This window comes from Gopherus flavomarginatus, chromosome 2, assembly GCF_025201925.1.
Source record: "Gopherus flavomarginatus isolate rGopFla2 chromosome 2, rGopFla2.mat.asm, whole genome shotgun sequence".
Lineage (NCBI taxonomy): Eukaryota > Metazoa > Chordata > Testudines > Testudinidae > Gopherus > Gopherus flavomarginatus.
The window spans coordinates 229,073,090-229,095,115 of NC_066618.1; the positions used below are offsets into that span (position 1 = coordinate 229,073,090).

At 39.2% G+C, this 22,026-nt stretch overlaps 1 long non-coding RNA gene across 6 annotated transcripts in view; it reads right to left on the reverse strand.

The window, feature by feature from the left end:
• Positions 1 to 420: 420 nt before the first annotated feature.
• LOC127044308 (uncharacterized) overlaps positions 421 to 22,026 on the reverse strand; it is a 29,437-nt gene continuing 7,831 nt past the window's right edge. For 3 of the 6 annotated variants that reach the window (XR_007772446.1, XR_007772448.1, XR_007772451.1), the window contains 2 exons: positions 5,033 to 5,248; positions 421 to 1,450 (listed from right to left, as the gene is read on the reverse strand). This is a non-coding gene — a long non-coding RNA (uncharacterized LOC127044308). Of the gene's footprint in view, positions 1,451 to 5,032; positions 5,249 to 9,189; positions 10,170 to 22,026 lie in introns of those variants that run through there. The other 3 variants (XR_007772449.1, XR_007772450.1, XR_007772447.1) reach the window with 2 other exon arrangements.

Consider the following 22,026-nt stretch of genomic DNA (forward strand, 5'->3'; position numbering starts at 1 on the left):
TTCACAGTATTTCATTCTGCCTAAAGGCAGAAAGACTTTTATGAATGACTTTGATTTTCCCTGATCTACATGAAATTGGAGTATGAACTAAGGGAGTGAGTAAGAGGAAGAGAGGAGAGGAGAGGCTTAGGAGGTCTGTTCTTCTCTGTGTGTGTGTCTTTTGTGTGGTAGTTGGCTGGCGAGCCTGCAAGTGCAGGCAGTGATGTCAGCCTGAGCATCAGGATGAGGCAATTCCAGGCCAACACTGAAGACTGTGGAGTGCCAGGAACCAGTGAACAACAAGAATCATGTCACATCCACAAGAGAAAAAAAGGGAGACTGGACTAGCATGATTCTGTGCTTAACTCTGTGCGCCTAAGTAGTCCCCTAGAAGGCTAGACTCCTCACATGTGTGAAGTTATTCTCACACAAAGTCCAAGGTTTAGAACTGTTATATCTGCTTCCTTTATTGACATAATCACATATGAAATTCATTTCAGTTCATGTAAAGTTGCAGGGCTGGAACTTTTCTTTCAAACCAATAACACTCTTTGCAAAGACTATGTGATGTTGAAACATGGAGCAGGCAGACTGTAAGGATATATATCAAGTTGCTAGGATTAGACAAAGTGGCCGTGCAAATGAAGTTATGAAATTTGAGCATGGGAGTGACTCTGTGGTAAGACTTTGAGCATACCTGGTTTGAACGAGATCTTTCCAGAAGCCTAAGCAGAGTCAGACTGAGTTGGGGACATTTAGTGAAACTGAAAGGTAGCAAATTTAAAACTGATAGGAGGAAATACTTCTCGCAGTGAACAATTAGCTTGTGGACTCACTGTCATAAGGTATCATTGAGGCCAAAAGCTTAGCAGGGTTCCAGAAACAGCTAGAGATTTATATGGCTAATAAGACCGTCCAGAGCTGCAATAGTAAGGCTATATTTATTTAAAAAAAAAAAAGACACCAAGAAGTTTAGAGTGGGACATAATCCTAATGCTTCAGGCATAAGTCAGCCTTTAATTATCAGGGGGATATGAAGACACTTCCCCTGTGGTTATTCCATATTATTCCAGGTTATTCTGACTGGTGTAGACTGCTAGTACTGGCCACTTGTGGAGACAGGATCTGGATTACACAGATCATTGGTCTGATTCCGTATGGCAATATCTGTGTTCCTAGGAAAGTGCTTTGCCACCTTTCCATCCCAGCTCCTCAATCACAAAACATCACTCAGACCACAAGAGTAATTACTTTCATGGTGTTAATTAAGACTAGATTGAGTTATTTCATGTATTTATAACTTTTCTGTTCATTCTTCACTCTAATGCCAACTTTACCAAAAGGACTGTTAATCTTTTAGAGAAGGCAAATAAAGTCATGTTTCCAAGTTTTAAGTTATACTCATTCTTCCTTATTTTTAAATTGGGATCAGTCAGGGTTATGCTCCTCCTCCTCATGCAGTGTCTGGTTTCTAAAAGATAAAAGTAAAGTCATAAGTGTCTGGCAATTTTTGATGCTTGCTTGAACCATAGCTTTTGAGGTTCACCGATCACTTGCTGTGACAGCTCTTAAGCATTGTTACTCAATAAGGGAAAACATTAGAAATTAATGCAAATTATTTTATGCTTATTTATCAGCTTGGCATAGCCACATATAACACAAAGTCAAGCAAGATGATGCTATCCCTTTATTTGTTACGAACAATGATCAGACAATGTGAATCCTGCAGCCCTACTGGGGGAAAATAAAGATTGCAGAGTAACTTGCATTACTTAGAATGAACAATAAGCCAAGCTTTTGTTGTTGTTTTTTGCTTTCTCCCCTGGCCTTTTTATCAACTCTAATATCACTGAAAGCCATTTGGTAAATCAGCCTGCCTTCACTTCTCTCTATTAGTCAGTGATGTGCCAGCTTCAAGATAGCAGAATTCACAAATCCCTTTCAGAAATATCCTCTTTCACGCTAGTAAGCCTGACAGCTAATTATCTGCAAGAAATTAAAACAAGTGTTTTGCCTAACAGGTACTTTACATCCAATATGATTTTATGTCCAGTTCAAGAAGCTTTTCAATTTCATTTTTGGGATTTGTTCTGTCTGAACCGGTTTACATACTGAGAAAAAGAAACCCAAATACAGCAAAATTGAATGATCTAGAATCCAGCGCAGCCTTAGTACAATTTTTACAAGTATTTTGTATTTTAAAGAGCACTTTTCCTTTTAATTGTTCTATCCACCTTTATTTTTGGCAAATGCTATGGATTACCTCATACTAACAGACCGAACCTAGGCAGCACTGGCTATATCTGGCTTACCATCCATCAAAAAGCCATTCTATCACAAATGCTACCTTTTTCCTCCCAGTATTCCAGGAGTTACCTGGACATCATCTTTGACTCCAATTTCTTTTTAGACCTGCCAATCCAGGCTGCATCCATATCTTACCATTTCTTCACAACATTACCCAAATCTTGCCTTCTCTCTCCATCCACTGTCAGAACCCTTCCCCAAGCACTTATCTCCTGTCTGCTCTACTGTAACTTGTTCCTCTCCTGACTTGCTTCCTGTCACTTAACTTGCCCCACTCAGTTCCATCCAAAATACTGTTACCGAAATATCGGGTCTGCCTAGCTGAGAGCCAATTAACAGCCTGACAGGGATAAGGAAAAAATGCTTTATTCTGCAGAAAAAGGAGAGCCTGTACCTTGGTACAAAAGACTCTGTTTTACACAAATTTTACAAACTTTTTATACGCATTCAGACAAAGACCCTTGCGTGTTAATACATGATTGGTAAATGTAAAATTTCATGTTTCCCTTATCTAAGTAGAACTAACGGGTTTGGAGCAGGATCTTCTTGCCTTGAGGCAGAGGAAAAGAGAGAGTGCAAAAATGCAAGCTACTGTGTCCATGAGCAGTACTTACTTCCCCCCCCACCTACTGGCCGCTTGAAATTTATTAAGGGGGGTCAGCCAGCTTTTACAATACTTTTCTAAGGCCAGTTTTCAGGGTCCTCATTTTGAACATATCTCTCCAATCCCCAAATCCCTAATCTGGCTCCCCCTTTCACAATGCATCAGACCAAAGCTTTTGTTTTAAGGTCACTCACAATTTGACTCCACCCTACTTACCCTCTTGTTTCTTATTGAATTGTAACTTGCTCTCAGTTCAGCCAACACCATACTCTCCACCATCCATTTCCCATTGCTGCCTTTCTATCTTCTTCCATGTTGCCTCCATGCATTGTATGAGCTCCCAAATCAATTCACAAAACCTATTCTCCATCAAATCTCTCAGGACTAAGTTATCATCTCATAACCATCTCTACCAAGATGTCAGGAGAAAATGCCTACAGGCAACAGCCGAACAAGTAATATTACTGAAGACCATCAGGTTTATTGATTTTCATGTATTCCACCAACTTTTTCCTCCCTATCACAAAAAAGATTTTGAAAACTGCAGTCTATGCACATAGCAAGTCTACATAGCCATGTGATCCTGTTCTTGCTGCCTTAGTATTTTCTTTGGCTATGTGCAGCAACCAACTGTTACATCTTCAGTTTGTATGTTTCTTAAGGCAGAGACTATTATATGTTTGCACTGCACTGACCACAGTGGAGCCCCAGTCTGATTGGGGCTGCTGGCCACTACTGTAATAAAAATAATAATTTTGGTCATTAGGCATCCTTCAGAACTCCATTAGTGAAGAGTAAGCTTTAGACCTCTATATGCTCAGTCCTGAAAAGTTATCCTCACCTTATTTAGGCCTGTGCTTTAGAAGGGAATTACATGCATGTCATGTGGTCTAGGGAGTCTGATCATCTGGTTTCTACTCTGCACTTTTTTTACCTTGACTTTAAGGGTAATTTATCCTTTTAATACTTTACAGGTATTAGAGTAGATCTGGTCAAAAGAAAGCAAAACTTTTTGCTATAGAAAAATGCTGTTTTGTCAAAACCTAAATGTTTCCTGGAATGTATTGGTTTCAGTTAAAATTTCATCAGGATAGTTTCTCAGGTCCAGGATGGAATTTCTAGTCAAAAACTGGATTTGGCCCAAACAAATTGCTTTGTCAGTTAAATTGAAAGGGAGAGCAATTAACAAATATTGTGATTATCGGTTGTTCTACAGTGAAGTACTCCTGATGATTTGTTGTTCTTGTCATAAAATGCTCTACTGAATATGCATTTTAATTATTTTCAGACTTGCAACAAGAATATCTTATTTTAGAAAATTGTTTAGTTATAGTATGGGCTGTAAATCTGTATATCCCAAAGAAGAAGATTAAACAACACGTAGGGAGAGATGTAACAACTTGTGGTAAGCAAGGTAAAATCAGAGTCCTAGAATCAAAGAGTGGGCAAAGCAAATATAAAAAACACAATATAGACTACATCAGAAACACAGAGCTGGTCATAAAATTTTCAGAGAAACAATTGTCTATTGAAAAATGCCACATCATCAAAATCCAAGTGTTTCATGATAAACAATTATTGAAACAATTTGAATCAAAATGGAGTATTGTGGTTTGATTTTTTCTCATTTCATTCCAACTTTTAATTTTATAAAATATTATAAATATATATTATCAAGTTTCAACATTATCAAAATGTTTTGATAAAGCCATTTCAATATTTCCACATCAAAATATTTTGGAATTTCTGTTCCTCAGTAAAATTTAAAATGTCAACTGTCCATTCTGCTTTGGGACACAGGGAAATGTTGAAATGTCATTTCCTTTAGGACACAAATTCTGTATTCTGACCAGGTCTAGAAACGTAAAAGAACATATTAAATGGGAAGAATTCTAACCACACAACAAATGCATGCCAAACCTGAGTCAGCACCTAAACCAACCCCTTACCTAGGATTTTGCTTTCCTGATAAGTCCAAAATAATGAACAGAACATAAACCCCAGCCTAAGCATCCTCCCCAAGTTTGGCCATTTCTAGGATTCAGCTTGACTCCCCTCAGTCTCTGCTCTTTACACATTGTGTCTCTGCAGAGAGACACACACACCTGCCTCATATCCTGAGTGCATCCTAAGCACACTTACCATGAGTCAACAGAATTTCAGCAGTATTGCAGGGGTTTTTTCTTGAAGGCTCAGAGGAGTCCTGCCACAGTTTCAAAAAATCTAGACAACTTCTAACAGACTTTGAAAGATCTTAAGTAAAAATGGAGATCAGGTTAAAATACAGTTTCATAGTCTATCTGCAATATAACCCACAGCTGAAGAACTAAAAGTGCATCACATCAGCAAATGGCATACCTAAGGGAAAAGGATAAGAGAATATAAGAAAGATTTAATGTTTTATTTCCCTATTGCAATAATCCTCATCTCTAGGGGAAAAAACAACAACATTACCATGACAAAAATGTAGCATTTCCATTTAAGGGTTCTTCTTCAGTGCTACAGTTCCCTCTTCCCAATGTCCTACATCGAAACTTGTTTGTTCTTTTCTTTTTTTTTAAAGTGAACATCATATAACAGTATAATTGTAATGCATCACAAATAATGAGAAAAGTTAATGGAAACTTCTGGCTGGCTTTTTTTTCTGTATGGAAAGACATCTACAAGCCAGTTGTCTCCTTCTGGTTAATGGAATACATTCGTAAATATTCAGAAGATGTTCATGGCTAATATACACTGGAGGTTTCAGACTGAAATTCATAATGAGATCCGCCAGACTGTTCCTAAGTCATTCATCAAAGACATTTGGCAGCTGGCATGATAGTACACAAATGGAACCAGGCGCATGCGTATGTCTTTATGCGCGATAGCAAAGGAGCTGAGGAGTGGGAAGCTACACATATCTTCACTCTCGGGATGCAATGGAGAGCTCGAGACAAGATGGTAATATTTATGTAATTACACTAAAAGAACAGGAGTACTTGTGGCACCTTAGAGACTAACACATTTATTTGAGCATAAGCTTTCATGTGCTACAGCCCACTTCATCAGGTGAATAGAATGGAACATACAGTAAGGAGATATATATACATACAGAGAACATGAAAAGGTGGAAGTTGCCATACCAACTCTAAGAGGCTAATTAATTAAGATGAGCTATTATCAGCAGGAGAAAAAAAAACCTTTTGTAGTGATAATCAAGATGGCCCATTTCAGACAGTTGTCAAGAAGATGTGAGGATACTTAACATGGTGAAATAGATTCAACTGTGTAATGACCCAGTCACTCTCAGTCTCTATTCAAGCCCAAGTAAATTGTATCTAGTTTGCAAATTAATTCCAGTTCAGCAGTTTCTCATTGGAGTCTGTTTTTGAAGCTTTTCTGTTGCAAAATTGCCACTTTTAGGTCTGTTACTGAGTGACCAGAGAGGTTGAAGTGTTCTCCTACTGGTTTTTGAATGTTATGATTCCTGATGTCAGATTTGTGTCCATTTATTCTTTTACATAGAGACTGTCCTGTTTGGCCAATGTACGTGGCAGAGGGGCATTGCTGGCACATGATGTCATATTGATAGATGTGCAGGTGAATGAGCCCCTGATGGCATGACTAATGTGATGTGACCTAATCTCATTCTATGCATCTGATGAAATGGGGTGTAGCCCATGAAAGCTTACGCTCAAATAAAATTGTTAGTCTCTAAGGTGCCACTAGTGCTCCTGTTCTTTTTGCGGATACAGACTAACACGGCTCCTACTCTGAAACCTGTAATACATTGTAATTATGAATATAAGAATGGCCACACTGGGTCCATCTAGCCCAGTATCCTGTCTTCCAATGCCAGATGCTTCAAAGGAAATGAACAGAACATGGCAATTATAAAAGCAATCCATTCCCTGTTGTCCACTCCCAGCATCCTTCAGGCTTAGGGACACCCAGAGCATGGGGTTACATCCTAATGAGATAACATGTTTGACATGAGAGCTCATCCATAAATAAAAATAACATTTTTGGTAATGTTTTCCTGAAAACAAATTTCTTCAATTTTGACAACTGTTGCTGTAAAAACAGGTTGTCATGGCTTGACCCCTGGATATTAGATATCTAAAACACAGGGGCAGGTGACAGTGAAGTGGTTACAGTAAGTCTTGATGTATTAGAAAGTCAAATAGTCAGTGCTGGAGTCACCACCTATGAGACATAGGGAGCTAGTTCAATGGAGCTCAACTCAGAAAAAGTGCTTTTCTTGCAAAAATGCAGATAGCATTCAAGACCTACTTTGTTGTTGCAGTGGCATTCTCCTCCATAGGCTGGCAATTATGGTTAATCTGTTCCTATCGTTCTGAGGTTTTAAAGTTTCCTTGTGAGATTTTTGATGTTGCATTTCCATGGCTTTTCTTTCAAGGAAACCTGCTGTTTTATTCTAGTATTTCTATAAGAACCAACAGCACATGACACACAGTCTAATTTATTGAATTTTTTCTAATGAGAGCCTTTGTAAATCAAATGCATAAGCTTCCTATCTCACACAAATCCTGCTGTGTTCTGAAACAGTGTATTTACTAAAGCCCAACAAACTGACAAACAGTGGAATTTGCATAAACATCAGATAGGATCAGGTCTTCAATTTTCACTATAAGTCATTTCTAAGTAGGGCTGATTGGGAATTTTGCAATGAAACTTTTTTCCTTGAAAAATGCTGATTTGTCACAACTGAAACTTCATGGCATGAAGATATAATTACCCAAATGGGAATATTTGACTGATACCAGAGTTAACAGCGCTACTTATCAGAAATGTTCCATAGAATTTTTAGTGACCTTGAAAAGGACCTTGGTTATCCAGCACTTCTAGCAACAGAAAGCCTCCAACCCCATGCTGTGTCAAGGGATTACCACTGGCTCAGAGGGAATAGTGCCAACTAATGCATCACCAACACAATTCCCTGAAATGGCAAGTATTGACCAAGCATGGCCTTGCCCAGTTTGAGATCTAACAAAAATCACAACCTCATGTGGAAGGCTGCAAAATATTTTAAAATATTGTAATTTTATCCAATGGCTAATAAGAGGGAACACTATTGACATTAGGTACTAGTATCATTAATCCACAATTTGGAAAGCATAGAATGTATTCACTCCATTTGTTATGTACACAAGCAGCTGCGTATTTCTAAAGTGATGTGCTGTACTCCTGTCTTTTTATATACACATTATAAGATCTGATCTCTCCCCTTGAAGTATGTATATTCTGTACCCATGAATGGGAGTTACATGTATTCAGCCAAAAGGGAATAAGCATGATATTTTCAAAAGCATTTAATTGATTTAGGAGCACAAATTTTCTAAATGTCTTAAATGTTTTTGAAAATCCAAATGATGTTTTGTAAATAAAAATATGCTCAATCACTGAAACTATTCAAGGGATTTAAGTAGTGGCGATGGCATAGCATATCACTAACATTTTTCTAACTTCCCCCCCAAAAAACCTTCTTAGAAGGTGTGGAGCACACAACTGACTTCCTTTACCAGTCTTTGAACTGCTTGCAAGTGAATCTTTAAAACAAAAGTCTCTTTCAACCTTCGCTCTCTTTACTACCATTCTTTTGGCAATAGTAATACACACACCATTTGTAGATCCTGTCTAGACTAAGGGCAGGTCTACACTTAAAATGCTGGAGAATCATTGTAAAGACACTATAAGGCTGACAGGAGAACTTCTCGCATCAGCGTAGCTAATACACCTCCATGAGAAGTGGGAGAAGCTCTCCTGTCGACATAGCTCTGTCTACATCAGAGGTCTGGTTGGTATAATTGCATCGCTCAAGGGTCTGGATTTTATGCACCCTGAGCCATGTAGTTATACGTAGTGTAGACCTGGCCTAAGGCTTTGTCTACACAGGAAAGTTTTTCATTACGGTGTTAACTATATTGGTTTAAATTATACTGGTATAACCATGTGTGGACACTCCTATTCCAATATACAAGTGCCTTTTTACAGTTTATCATATTTTGCTTGGGAAGAGGTTTAAGATAAACCAAAAGAGCCACTTATACCCTGCTAACTATCACATTTTAATTGAGTTGTGTTAAAAATGTGTTAACACCCAGTGTAGATGGTATTTAAACCCACATTTAATATGTTAGCTAGTTGTGGCCAAATATAGACTCTCCCTAGCATTGCTCATAACCCCGTAACTTTCTTTTTTAAATAGAAGCACCATTTTCTGCCTACATTTGGTGCAGAGTGCTGCTTAAAATCATTTTAAACAACACATTTTCTAACATGTTTGAGAAACACACCTCATTTTCCTAGTCTTGATAGGTTCTTAGAATGCATCCTTTAAGAAGGAAAAAGGGAAAGAAGACCTTGCAATTTTGGGAAGAATCTGCCAAAAAACATTAAAATGAGATAACTTAGTGTTAATATTTCCTCTGTCAATTTCAGAAAAGAGTAGATTCTTTCCAGAGAGGAGGATTGAATTAAATTTGCAGCACAATCAAAATAGAGATTTGGGAACAGAATAATTTGATGGGCTACATTTAGATAAAGTATTCATTTAAAGACAGTGCAAATGAATTGTCTAAATTAAATTGAATGAGTGAAAATGAGAAACTTGTTACAAACACTATCAAAGAGCTGTTCCACCAAGAGACCAGAGTGTAATAAAATGTCATCTAAAGCTATTTAGAAAAATGACTGATCTTGACTTATTTAATGGAATGAAGTTAAACTCCCTCAAATGATATCCAGGAAATTGATTTTAATTATCTGAATATAAAAGGATACTTCAAGGGATGTAAAATTAAATCAATTTGAGATAAATTATACCCTGCTTGTCCTCCATTTAGTCAGTTGTAATAATGGCATATTCCTTTTATTTGATATAATAGTCCCATTTTTGCAAACAAACTTGAAGTGAGAAGCTTTTTTAGAGAGCCAGTAAATTAATTGGTGGAGAGTAAGGTGGATGGAGGGAAAGAAATAAAAATTAGCTTTGTTTCAACGTCAACAAAGTGAAACCTCAGATTAAAACTGATTTTTGAATCAATGCTTACTCCCATATTTGATCAACTTACAGTGATTTGACTTCATATTAAAGTTGTGACTAGTTCTCTGATTTTCAGATTTGATCTCTACTTCCCCCCCGCCCCCAGTCACTCCACCAAAAATGTTTTGTGTATAGTCAGGGAAATATTTTTACCTGGAAGTCTGGTATTAATTGGACAAGGAGTTCTTTATATAGGAGTCCGGATAATTGGAGGGTTTAGTTTTTGGAAAGGTTTCCTAATGTCATATTTCACACACAGCTTGATTTCAAAGCTTCAAAAATGGTTTATTTAGATGACTAGAAGGAGAACAGGTTCCTTTAACCATTTTAGAAAGTTTGGTGCACTAATTTTAGAGTCACTTTCTACATTTTTTTCCAATCTTGAGGTCTCTACTAAGTTTACAAACTCTGGAGGATTTTTTTTGATGGAGTTTAAGAGGCTGTATGTGCAGACTGTGGTCTTCTTAAAAAGAGAATGATCCTGCTACATCCTCTCTTTCCAATGTTAAGGGTTATCTTTTCAAAGCAACCTCTTAGAATTTTCTGGATGTCCATTTACATCCAAAAATCCAACATTCAGACCAAAAATAGTTGAATATTTAAGTGAATATTTGAACATTGACCGAAATACATTTTTACTTTTTAAAAAATGGGGATTAAAAATAGCTCTGTGGTAGCAGGCAGTATAGATGTTAATTAAAATAATTCATTATAAATGTTTTGAGATCTGTGGATGATGTACACTATATAAGATCTAGGTGTTTTTAAATTTAATAAATTAGTTTTCAAAATGTAAGTATAATTTCATAAATGATAATGCGGAGATGTTTGAATATAATTCATTGAACATGTTTAGCAGATACTGCCATTATTTGTTCAATAATTTATTCAACTAATGTTTTCCTCAGCATTTGATCTGCTCATATTAAAATGCTCAGTTCAAGAGAGTTCAGCATCATAAAATGCATGTATTATTTTCTGTGTCATGCCTCTTTGTCAGGCTATTCTGTTCATGGTCTGTGAATATTAGAATATGTTCTTTGGATTGGATGAATAGTTAGCTTCATTTCAGCTTCTTGTGGGTTGTAACCTATCTTCAGTAGATGGTTAATCATTGCCCCAATTAAGGGAAATGGAAACAATGCACTCTTTGTGTGCTACTTGTATGTAGGTTATTATTCACAGACTTTTATTTATTTTTTTATAAAAACTTACCAAACATTATATTGCTCAAATCAGCCAAGAAACCAGAGTAAATACAATTGAACACCTGGCATTGAACGTACTCTGCTTTCTTTTAATGTGTTTTGCAAAACTAAGATCTGCATTTTTCAGGAGGTATATACGTTTTGGAACAAATTCGAAGAGGTAATGAAAATCTGCAACCATCTCCACCACATGTGCTGCAAATGCTCAGCTCCCCTCAGGATTAGCCAAAAGCTGTGCATACAGCTTCAGGCTAAATAAACCCCATGCCTATGGAATCATGACAGCTGGAGCTGCAGAAAAATCAGCTTTCAAGCGTAAGTTGCCAAAGTGAAGGGTTCCACACAGATACTTTTACTTCTGATTACGGGTTAATGCTGTCAATACCTTTCCTTCTCAGTGTAGAGTAGTTCCCAAGAGCAGAAGGCAGACTGTTGCAGTAACATGCTGCTCCTCTTGCACACCTGCTAATGCTGACATTCCTCTTGGAAAAAACTCAGCAGAAAAATGTGTCCCTTTTAATTTTTATTTTATTTTATGAACAGCTCTACTCAGCACATTTTTCCACCCCAGCACAACTGGTGCAGGTCCTAACCCACTTTCAGCCTTGATACTGCAGTGATGCTCCTTTGGAATCACTTCTAGTTTTCTGAATCTGAAGCACAGTGCACACAACACAAAGCTAAAATAATACACCGAAAATTAGATCGGTGACTCTCAAACATTTTGTGCTAAGATCAAGCTAGGATCCTCCTCCTACATAGCTGGTATCTAGCTAAGACGCCTCTCCCACTTAGCAACATGTTAAAGGCAGGGTAGTTATGAGTGACTCCTTGATACCTATTTGCAGCCTCCAGGGTACCAAATTAATGAATTAGAGGAGTCTCAGGACTCTGTGCATGTATAGTGCCTAACATAATGGGGCTCCAATTAGAGCCTCTAGATGCTACCATAATGAACATAACAAAAGTATGGAGTGTTCCATTCCAGTGGAAAATAGATGTGATGTCTGACAGAAGAGGGTCGTTGAGAAGCCTGTCTATCCCCAGTGGAAGGGCAGAGAAAATACAAGATCTTTAAGCTGAAGTAATGAATAGGTAATGTGACATCCAGAGAGCAAACTGAAAAAAAATGCCATTTGTTTTATATTAGATCAAAATTTAGTTTTATGTAAATTATAAATCAGTTGATTAAATATAATCACAGATAAAAGTGTCAGGGATACAAAACAGTTCAAATAGCTTGGAGATAGTAAAGTTCCTGTTTTACTTCTAGATTCAGCATGTTTACCTTTGGTTTTTAAATGGGCTTTTAAACTGTATCATTTCAAGAGGCTCTCAGGCTCATAACTGGAGCCAGCAGAAAAAGGGAGACAAGGAAGAGTCAGGACTACAGCTGGAAGAACACTATGCCGAAATTTTTTAAAAAATCACTCTCTATTTGCTTTCAAAATTTTTCAGTCTGACAACAGAGCAGGCAAGATTGCATTTTAGAGGACAGACAGCTATTGGACAAAATATTTGTAACTAAATCTAAAACTCTAATAAATAGAGTAGGAATAAGCAGCAGGGGCAGATAAACTCTTTAAGAAATAAAGTTCCAGGGGTCCTGCAAATTTCCCTAACTAACAAGAAAACTGGAAAGAAAATGCTAGACTTGTCATCAGCGGGTCTTTAAGGAAAAAATACTGTGCAGTTTATAAGTATACTCAGCTGTTACTGAAACTGGTAATTGTTCAAGACTAATGTTACAGTTAATCAAAAATTGCCTCCTGTTTCATGGCAGGATGTGTGTCTTTAATCAGTTCAGTTTTGGTTGTATAAAAACATTTTTCTTTTGTCTAATAACTGTATTTGTCTGTCTATACTCTTTCCACCTACCTATCCATCCAGCAGCATATTAATTTTCTATCAGGCTTGTTTGCTTTTATCAAGAGGAAGACTGATTAATACAAGATTTAAATGCAACAGCAATTCAGGTGCTAAATTATGTCATAAGAACACACAAATGGCCATACTTGGATAGACCAATGGTCCATCTAGTCCAGTATCATGTCTTCTAACAGATGCCAGTGCTAGATGCTTCAGTGGGGTTGAACAGAACAGGGCAATTATTGAGTGATCCATCTTCTGTCATCCAGTCCCAGCTTCTGGCAGTCAGAGGTTTAGGGACAGCCAGAGCATGGATTTTCATCCCTGATCATCTTGGCTAATAGCCATTGATTGGCCTATCCTCCAAGAATGTATCTAATTGTTTGGGTCTGTTTGCTATGCACAAGTCTTTGTGTTAGTCAGTCACTTCGTCGCTGATTAAAAGCCTGGGTCTTTATGTGAACTGATGATGATATATTCCTGCTTCCACTTTGCCCTGGAACAGTACTCAGTATTCTATCAGACATGCATAATATCATATGTTCATATGGTTTACACTCATCAACCTCCATTCACAAACATGCCAATTAAGATGATGCAGATATTTCCCCCCTCCAATGTTGTATGTCATCAATTTAATTAGAATCTTTGTGTAGGAAGTATAAATGCATGTTCTTCATGCACAATGTCCTGAGCTCTTTGACATGCTAATTAGAATAGGTAGAATTGCTTCAGGAAAAAAAAATCAGCCACTCCAGCTAGAAGGGGAACAATGTCCAACAGCTTTCTACTTTAGAGTTACCCAAAAAACAATTTCATTTGAATGCAATATGGATTAGTTTGGTTAAACAATAAAACAAGTTTATTTACCTACAAAGAGAGAGATTTTGAGTGAGTACAAATACAAGGCATTAAAGTCAGAAAAGGTTACAAGAAAAATGCTTTCTAGTGCTAAAACTTAAACTAGAGTTGTTTCAAGATAAATTTCTTAACACAGGTGATTGCCCATCAAAGTTGATGACACCTGGTTTGAGGTGTCAGCTCATCTTTTCTCTTACACACTTATCTACTCCCCAGATTTGTCTGATAACCACATTTCAGTCATAATTTCATCTTATGTTTATAACTTTACATATAATGTTGCTACATACATTTCACCATGATATTATTGACCAGTGAGTTATTAGTTTTCAAACAATCCCTCAAAAGGCACAGTCTGTATAAATATTATTACAATACTGTGAATACAGGGGTCTGAATACAAGGACGCATTCAGTCACACCTGCCAATTCCCCACAACCCCGCAAAACATGACACAAACAGCCATCTTCCTTATGGGAAGAAGATTTTTGTTGACTTTCTCCCATCCCAGATTGACATGGAAAAAGGAAATATAATTTCAGTCTATATCACATCCTTAAGAACCACTCCCTAACAAATACAGCCTGGAGTCTAACTAAAATAAAGAGCAGAGTTGGCACCTGAATGTCCTTGTCTTTACTAACGTCTCCACCCTTCCCTTTTATTTAACCCATTTTTCTTCTTTCCCAGTTACGTATTGTACTTTTGCTTCCACTTCATTCCCCCTTTTACTCCTTTCTTTTCTCTTTCCAAGTCTCCCATATTTTGTCTCCTTCTCTCCTTGACCACCATTTCTTGCTCCTTTACCCATGTCTCCTTAATTCACACTCTCCCTGCATTTATGCACATGCTCACCCTGAATTCATGCTGCATGCATATACACACAGCTTCATCTCTCACAGAATGTAGGAAGCTTCAAGTATAGCGAGGGCTCAAGCTGGGCCTATGAATATTTGAGCTGGTGATTTTGTTCCACCCAGCCCTCACACCTCTCCTGGAGCTATCCCAGTAACGGATTAGTCACTGGGCCAACGGGGTCCATGTCCAGGGGCCCTCAGCCAACTGGGGGGGGGGTCCCCTGGAAAAATGTCTGACGCTCGTGCAGGGGAAATGGGCTTGAATGCAAGAGCTTTCCCTGCTCTGCCCGCCCACCCAGCACTCCTGCTGGGGGAGCAGGGGAAGCCCCCCGTGCCCTGACCCTGGTCCCCGGCAGGAGCGCCAGGCAGGTGAAGCAAGACAAGCCCCTGTGTCCCAACCCCATTTCCCTTGGCAGGAGCACCAGGGGGACTGGGGAGACTATAGGTGGAAGGGGCCCACACTTGCTCTGGCCCAGGGCCCCACAAACCCCTAATCTACCTGACTATCACTCTGCAACTTCCTGAGAGGAAGGAAGTCTAGGGATGGATCTTCCTCCTCCTGCTGCTGTGCTCTCCTTTGCTCTCCAAAGTAAGGGATCTTCAGCACCACTGGCCAGCCCACGGATCCTTTAATTATATCTGTCTGTAACCACTGTGAACAGGACAGCTTGTTTGATATCAGGCAGTAGTGGAGGCCCTGACTGGACAGGAATAAGTGATATGGCACAGCTCTTCTACTAGTCAGAGAACACGACATGAGACTGGGCCTACTCCCAATGTCTTCAACTGTTTGGCTCCATCGCTAGCCACTTCACCCCCCCTACTCTTGTTTGAACAAAAGTGAGTAAATTTAAAAGCAAAACAAAAGAGCCCCAAACCACAGAGTGGTGTCCCTTTAAGTGTGGGACTATATAGAACACCTAAGTGGGCCTTAAGTGGAAGTGTCAAACTCATTCGGTAAAGAGGGCTGAATTCCATTTTCAGTTATGCTTTGTGGTCCCAGGCAGAAATTTAGAACTACATAATCTCCCACCATCCACAGCAGAATGTCCACTGATGTCAATGGGAGGTTTGCACAGAAATCAAGGGTAGAATCAGGCCTTTATATAGAAACTAAAGTTTTAGTAACTGTTCTTAGTACTTTATTGGCACAATCAGTATCACTGAGTTGGAAAATGTGCATTCCACCCTGTTTTAGGCCACTCCTGTTTTCACTTTTTGTTTCTCTTCCTTTCTGCACCCTTGTTTCTTGGTTTCTCAACTTCTTCTTTGTCTTTGTGTTTGTGTCTCTCTCTGCATTTCCTTCCCTGTAGCAATGCTCATCCCTCCAGGCTTCCTTCCCACCATCTTCTCCATTCCCTCTGCTAATATGACCAGCAATGCAATAGTTCATATTGACAATAAAGTGTCATTTTAGCAGAGATTCCAATGAGCTGAATAGCAGACAAAGCAGTTCATGCCTCCCCGAGCCTTTGTTTTAGGCTGTCTACAGACTCAGAAAGACAACACTGTATTGGTTTACTCTAGGTTCACATTTGGAAGGTTTTCTTTTCACCCACAAGACTAGAAACTTACTTCTATAGTTTTAAATGAATGATGAGATTCTGCATAACCTGAATAAGTCACAAGGGACACATAAATACATCAGGTGGGCGAGATCTAGCCTGCAATCTTTATGTTTGAAACGCTTGCCTATAGCCAAATCCAACACTACCCAAACAATTGTTCCTTTGAGGTGGAACTTTAAAAATATTAAATAATTTTTCATTGTTACACATCCTCTGCAACTCCCATTTCTAGCAAGGATTGGAAGTGTAAAAATACCCCGAGAAAGGGAGCTCTCATGGTATTTGTAATCTAACTAGATGCAGGAAATACTGTAAATTTCAAGAGCCCATGTTCTCATGAGTTCAAGTGAAGAGGTCTGGATATGCTTCAGGTAAGTGGAGATAAAATTTTGCATGCTTATTTAAACCAAAGAAAAGTATTCTGAGTTTTCCTCTTAACTACTGCTTGTTTACATTGCTATCCAAATAGTGTTGATTGGTTTGAGGACTTTTTTTTTTTTAAGAAGAGTTGTGTAAATAGTTTTTCCATCTGAAAGGACCTTGGTATAAGCACAAGGGAATGGAGTGAATATGATGCAGCTTTTGCCTTAACTTTATCTTTCTTGATTTTTAGAGTGCTTTTATATCTCAGCCTTTACAGTAATATGTATATAGTACACCTTGCCATATATAAATCAAACCCCATCTTAGGGAGAGAGAAGACAGGAAAATATGTCATTTCTAGCTGCATTTTTACTTAAATCTTCTCTGAATTAGAAGTAGTTTTTATCAGTACAGGTAGTTTTAGTTTTATAATAGCCATGGCCCACATCACCTGATTGCCGTGCACAGAGTAACTTCTGGGCATGACATCACAGTTACTGGGAAAACTGCACCTCTGACCTTCCTGCATTTGCCCCCTAATATTTAAAGCCTCGGGCTCTCTCTTCTGTTGGGATGGAATACTACAATTCTCCCACTCTCAGACTAGGTGCTGGGTTGCAGTCCCCGGTATATCAACTGTGATCACCTCAGCAGGTCTGAGGTATGTTCAGACCCTACTCTTCTGTTCTTTCCAGGGCAATGGCAGTGGTCATCAGTAAGGCTACATTTTAGTCACGGGCATTTTTAGCAAAAGTCATGGACCGGTCATGGGCAGTAAACAAAAATTCACAGCCCATGACCTGTTCATAACTTCTTCTATATACCCCTGACTAAATCCTGGGGGTGGGGGGGGGGTAGGGGCTCCCCGGGGATGCTGCTGGTGCTGGGGGGAGGCAGGGACGCAGGCAGCAGCATGCTGCCTGGGACCTCTGTTGGTGCAGGAGGGCAGGCAGAAGGTGACGTGCAGCCCAGGACCTCCACTAATGCTGGGTGTGGGGGGATGGCAGGGCTGTCAGAGTTTGGGTGTGGGAGAGGGCGAGGCATTGGGGCACGGGATGGGGTGAGGTGGGCTCTGGGCAATGCTTACCTGGGGGGCTCCCTGGAAGTGGTGACATTCCCCTCGCTCAGCTCCTAGATGGAGGCATGGCCAGGCCGCTCTGTGTGCTGCCTCCACCCAGAATGCTGGCTTCACAGCTCCCATTGCCCAGGAACCGCAGCCAATGGGAGCTGCGGGGTTAGTGCCTGCAGGCAAAGGCAGCAGGCAGAGCTTCCTGGCCACTCCTCTGCCTAGGAGCTGAGTGAGGGGGATGTCACCACTTCTGGACCTAGGAAGTCCTAATTCTCTGGACTCACTTTCTGGACTGGGAAATCCCAATTCCTTCAAACTACTCCACCCACCTGTCTGTTTTTTTCTCTCTAGAAAGCTGCTCACCATTGACTTCCCCTTTACAGTAATCAATACATTTTTTAATAGTGTGTAACACTTTGATCTGGTAACTTCAACTCTCACATAAGAAAGTTTATGATAGGAGCCAGGCTCTCTGAAGCTAACAGTTTGTCCTTTGTCTTTCAAATGTGTACCTAAGCCTGGTCCACACTACGCTGTTAAACTGATTTTAACAGCGTTAAATCGATTTAACGCTGTACCCATCCACACTACAATGCACTTTAAATCGATTTAAAGGGCTCTTAAAATCGATTTCTGTACTCCTCCCCAACGAGAGGAGTAATGCTAAAATCGATATTAACATATCGATTTAGGGTTAGTGTGGCCGCAAATCGAAGTTATTGGCCGGTTAGTTATAGTGATAGCTACCCACAGTGCAATGCTCCGGAAATCGATGCTGGCCTCGGACCATGGACGCACACTGCCGAATTAATGTGCCTAATGTGGACGCGTGCAATCGACTTTATAATATCTGTTTAATAAAACCGGTTTAAGTTAATTTGAAATTATCCTGTAGTGTAGACGTACCCCTAGATGTTCTTATTTGTATATACCTAGATGTTCTTTGTACCATTGTGTGTACCTAGATGTTCTTATCTGGGGAGTCACTGTGTTGCTCCCCTATTTGTTCTTCGCACAGCCCCTATTGAATTCAAGCATTATGGTATATTATAAACATTCCACTACCCCAATACAAGTTACATGGTCTCTCACAATAGCAAGGGAACACATCAATGTTCTTAGATTTTTACATACCAGGTTCTACAATAGTCAGCCTCATTTCTGTCGTATCTAGCTACTGTCAATCCCTTACACTTCATTTTCCAGAGCCTGTGAAGAGCTGTCCAGGGATCCAGTGTCTGCATGAGATAAATGGGGAGTAGCATAGGCTGAGTAGATAAGAAGAAACAGTTACTTGACCCTGTGACCTGTATATCATCTCCCCTTGACCACACAGATTACTCAACAAGATAAAACAGCCCAAATCTGTATTGTATTTCCCATAGAGTGTTCTTGCCAGGTACTTTCAGAAGAGCTATGGTGTCTGGGAAGTAGGCCTCACCAGGGGCCAAAGCCCATCCACCAAATCAACCAGGTTTTGGAGATGGGCTCTGCCACTTTTTCCTTGGGAGGGCAAACCCTCAGCTCCCCATGGAATGATGTTAGAAGATCTGCATAAGGGGTTAATTCTGGACGTTTCCCCTGCATTGAGCCTCTTCAAATGGGAAGATATGATCTGTTCTTGAATGTGTATGTAATATCAGCTGGGGAACAAAAATAATTCATCAGGTACAATATATTTTTTGTAAGCTGAATCTCAAGAGTATGATCAGGAGTATTCAATTATGTAATAACATGAAGATTAAGATGGTAGCACATAGTCAACTAAGGGCTCATGAAACAGAAAATTTTCAATAAGTAATTAAGAAGCAGGAATTGGATTTCATTTTGTGGTCTTACTTCCTTATGTTTTCTTTTCTTCCTCCAATGAAAGTATAGAAGCTTGGAAGGAGAGAGAAGGGACAAGGCTACAGGTTGCTCTTTTGATATAAGAAAACACAAGCTGAAAAATTTCCACAGTATCTCTAAATGATCCTACAATTCTAAAACTCGATCATCTGGCTTTTCTTATGGTCAATGACTTTTCAAAAATAATATCAGTGGTACATCCATGCCCTAGGGTCTATATTTTCTGAAATTGTTATGAACATATTTAGTTTTTCCAAGTATTCTCACACTTGCTTTTTAATCAAGAGAAAGTGAGGATGATATAATAAAAAAGATAATTGCTCAGACTTTTTTTTAAGGAAAGATTATTAAGAGCTATTTACCTCAACTATTTTTGAGTCCTTGATTTAATTCAATTTATCTTACTTATAGGAACATAAGAACTAGGTCAGACCAAAGGTCCATCCAGCCCAGTATACTGTCTACCAACAGTGGCCAATGCCAGGTTCCCCAGAGAGAGTGAACCTAACAGATCTACAGTCCATTCTCTCTAGGACTTATTTCCACTGATATAAGAGCTCTTGCTATTTTCTTTAAGACCTTTGGCTAGCATTAACAACCTGCTCATTTCTCCCTGCTTACTGTGATTGTCTTTTTCTTAACTAACTCTTTATTCTTTTTCGGTTGCTTCCTTCCTTTTCTCTTTATGGCTTAGGATTTTGGGGGGCTTTTTTATTTGTTTTTAAACCAAAATCTTTAAACAGTCTTTCATTAAGCCACGTGATCTTTTTCTTGTATACTTCTTTTTTGGAAGAACTGTAATCTGTTGAATCTTGATTGAGTCTTTTAGGATCTGTTGTATTAATTTAAATAGACTATATGGGCAAAAGCTGTTAACATAACCCACTCTCCGTCCAACATTAAACAGTGTTCAACAAGGTTTGGGGTCTGGTGCACAGAGACCTCAGCCTGCTTTGTGCCATGGCAAACACACCATTAAAATCCCTTTTTTGACTTTTTATGAAAGAGTCAGAAAAGAAGAATAATAGTTAAAGTGCAACGTATTACATAAGTCATTCATTTTAACAACACTCCTTGTTCCTTTTCCCTTTAGCTGAAGAGAATTTTTAAAAGCAAAAGTCCCTTGTTTGACAGTCTCTTAGATGCTCTTAAAGATAGTAATAGCAGTCCTTTTGTGGGAAAGAGAAGTTTGTTGAGATGGGCTGGAGCTGTTTTTGTTGCTATTAAGATCTGATCCCATTTCCTAAGGTGACAAAACAAGGCAACACAAAAAGAGAGGAAAAAAACAGCAAAGACACAAGATGCTGCGTATATCTCTGATGTTCATTCTTTCTCCAGAAGTAAGTTTGTGGGTAACACAGGCCCAACACATTGTCCAATCAGCCACTGTCAGACCTGGCAAATTCATGCCAGCACTGGGCTGTTCAGGGTGTTGGTTTTAGTTGCCTCTTTCTGTTCACAGTCTTACAGCAACGTTGCAAAATATGCAGTCTTGGCCAGTTAACCAGCTCTTATCAGACAGAGGGTAAAAAGGAGAGAGAGAGAGAGAGAGAAAAGAAAAGAAATAAGGATGAGGTAAGAAAGGACACATGGGAGGGGAGAGAAAGACAGTCTCATAACTCAGCTGTTGTTTGGGATTCATCTGCAGCTAATAAAGGTGGTGATATCATCTTGGTCCCCCACTCTGGCCCAGTCTGGGCAGTATATCTCTCAGAATTAGGATGAAGATGGCAGGAGATCCCAGGAGATGCTGGGGGTAGCTGCCATGATGGTGAAGCTCATTCTTGTAGCCATTTCCCGCCCTCCTCCCCACTCTAAGTCTCTTTCTTTAAAGATGAAAGGGAGTGATGGGTGGAACCCATTATTAATTATTATTATTATGCCCTCATTATTTTGTCTTTCAGTTAGGCCTAATATCTGACCTAATATCAATTTTGGTTCTTAAATTTCCAGTCCCACATTTCCTTGTTTACCAAGTTTTATCTTACCATAATCCTTGAGTTATACCAGTTGGCCTTTTTTGTTTGGACTAATTCAGTCTGTCTCCACTTTATACTTTTCCTCACCAACATTTGTTGTTATAGATTATTCTAATATCCTATGAATTTTCACATACTTTTTTATAGCTGTGGTCACAATTAGGGTAAATTTGTAGGCCCAGTTACCACAATAGGTCCCACAGCCTCCTTTCACTCTAGTGGATTTCAATACTTCCTCCTTTTGTGAGGTTCAAAAGAGGGGTCAATTTCTGACTCTCTGACTTCATGAGCATGAATCCCAGCCACTATCCCACTGCTCAGGGAAGTAGAAATGGAATCTTGAGGCTGCCTCAACCTCAGGGAATGGCCACAGAGTTTTTGCAGCCAGTTAGCCATATATAGCAATGAAATATCTGGGGAGTGATGCCTCCTTCAAGATGGCCACATAGCTGATGAGATCTCCCCA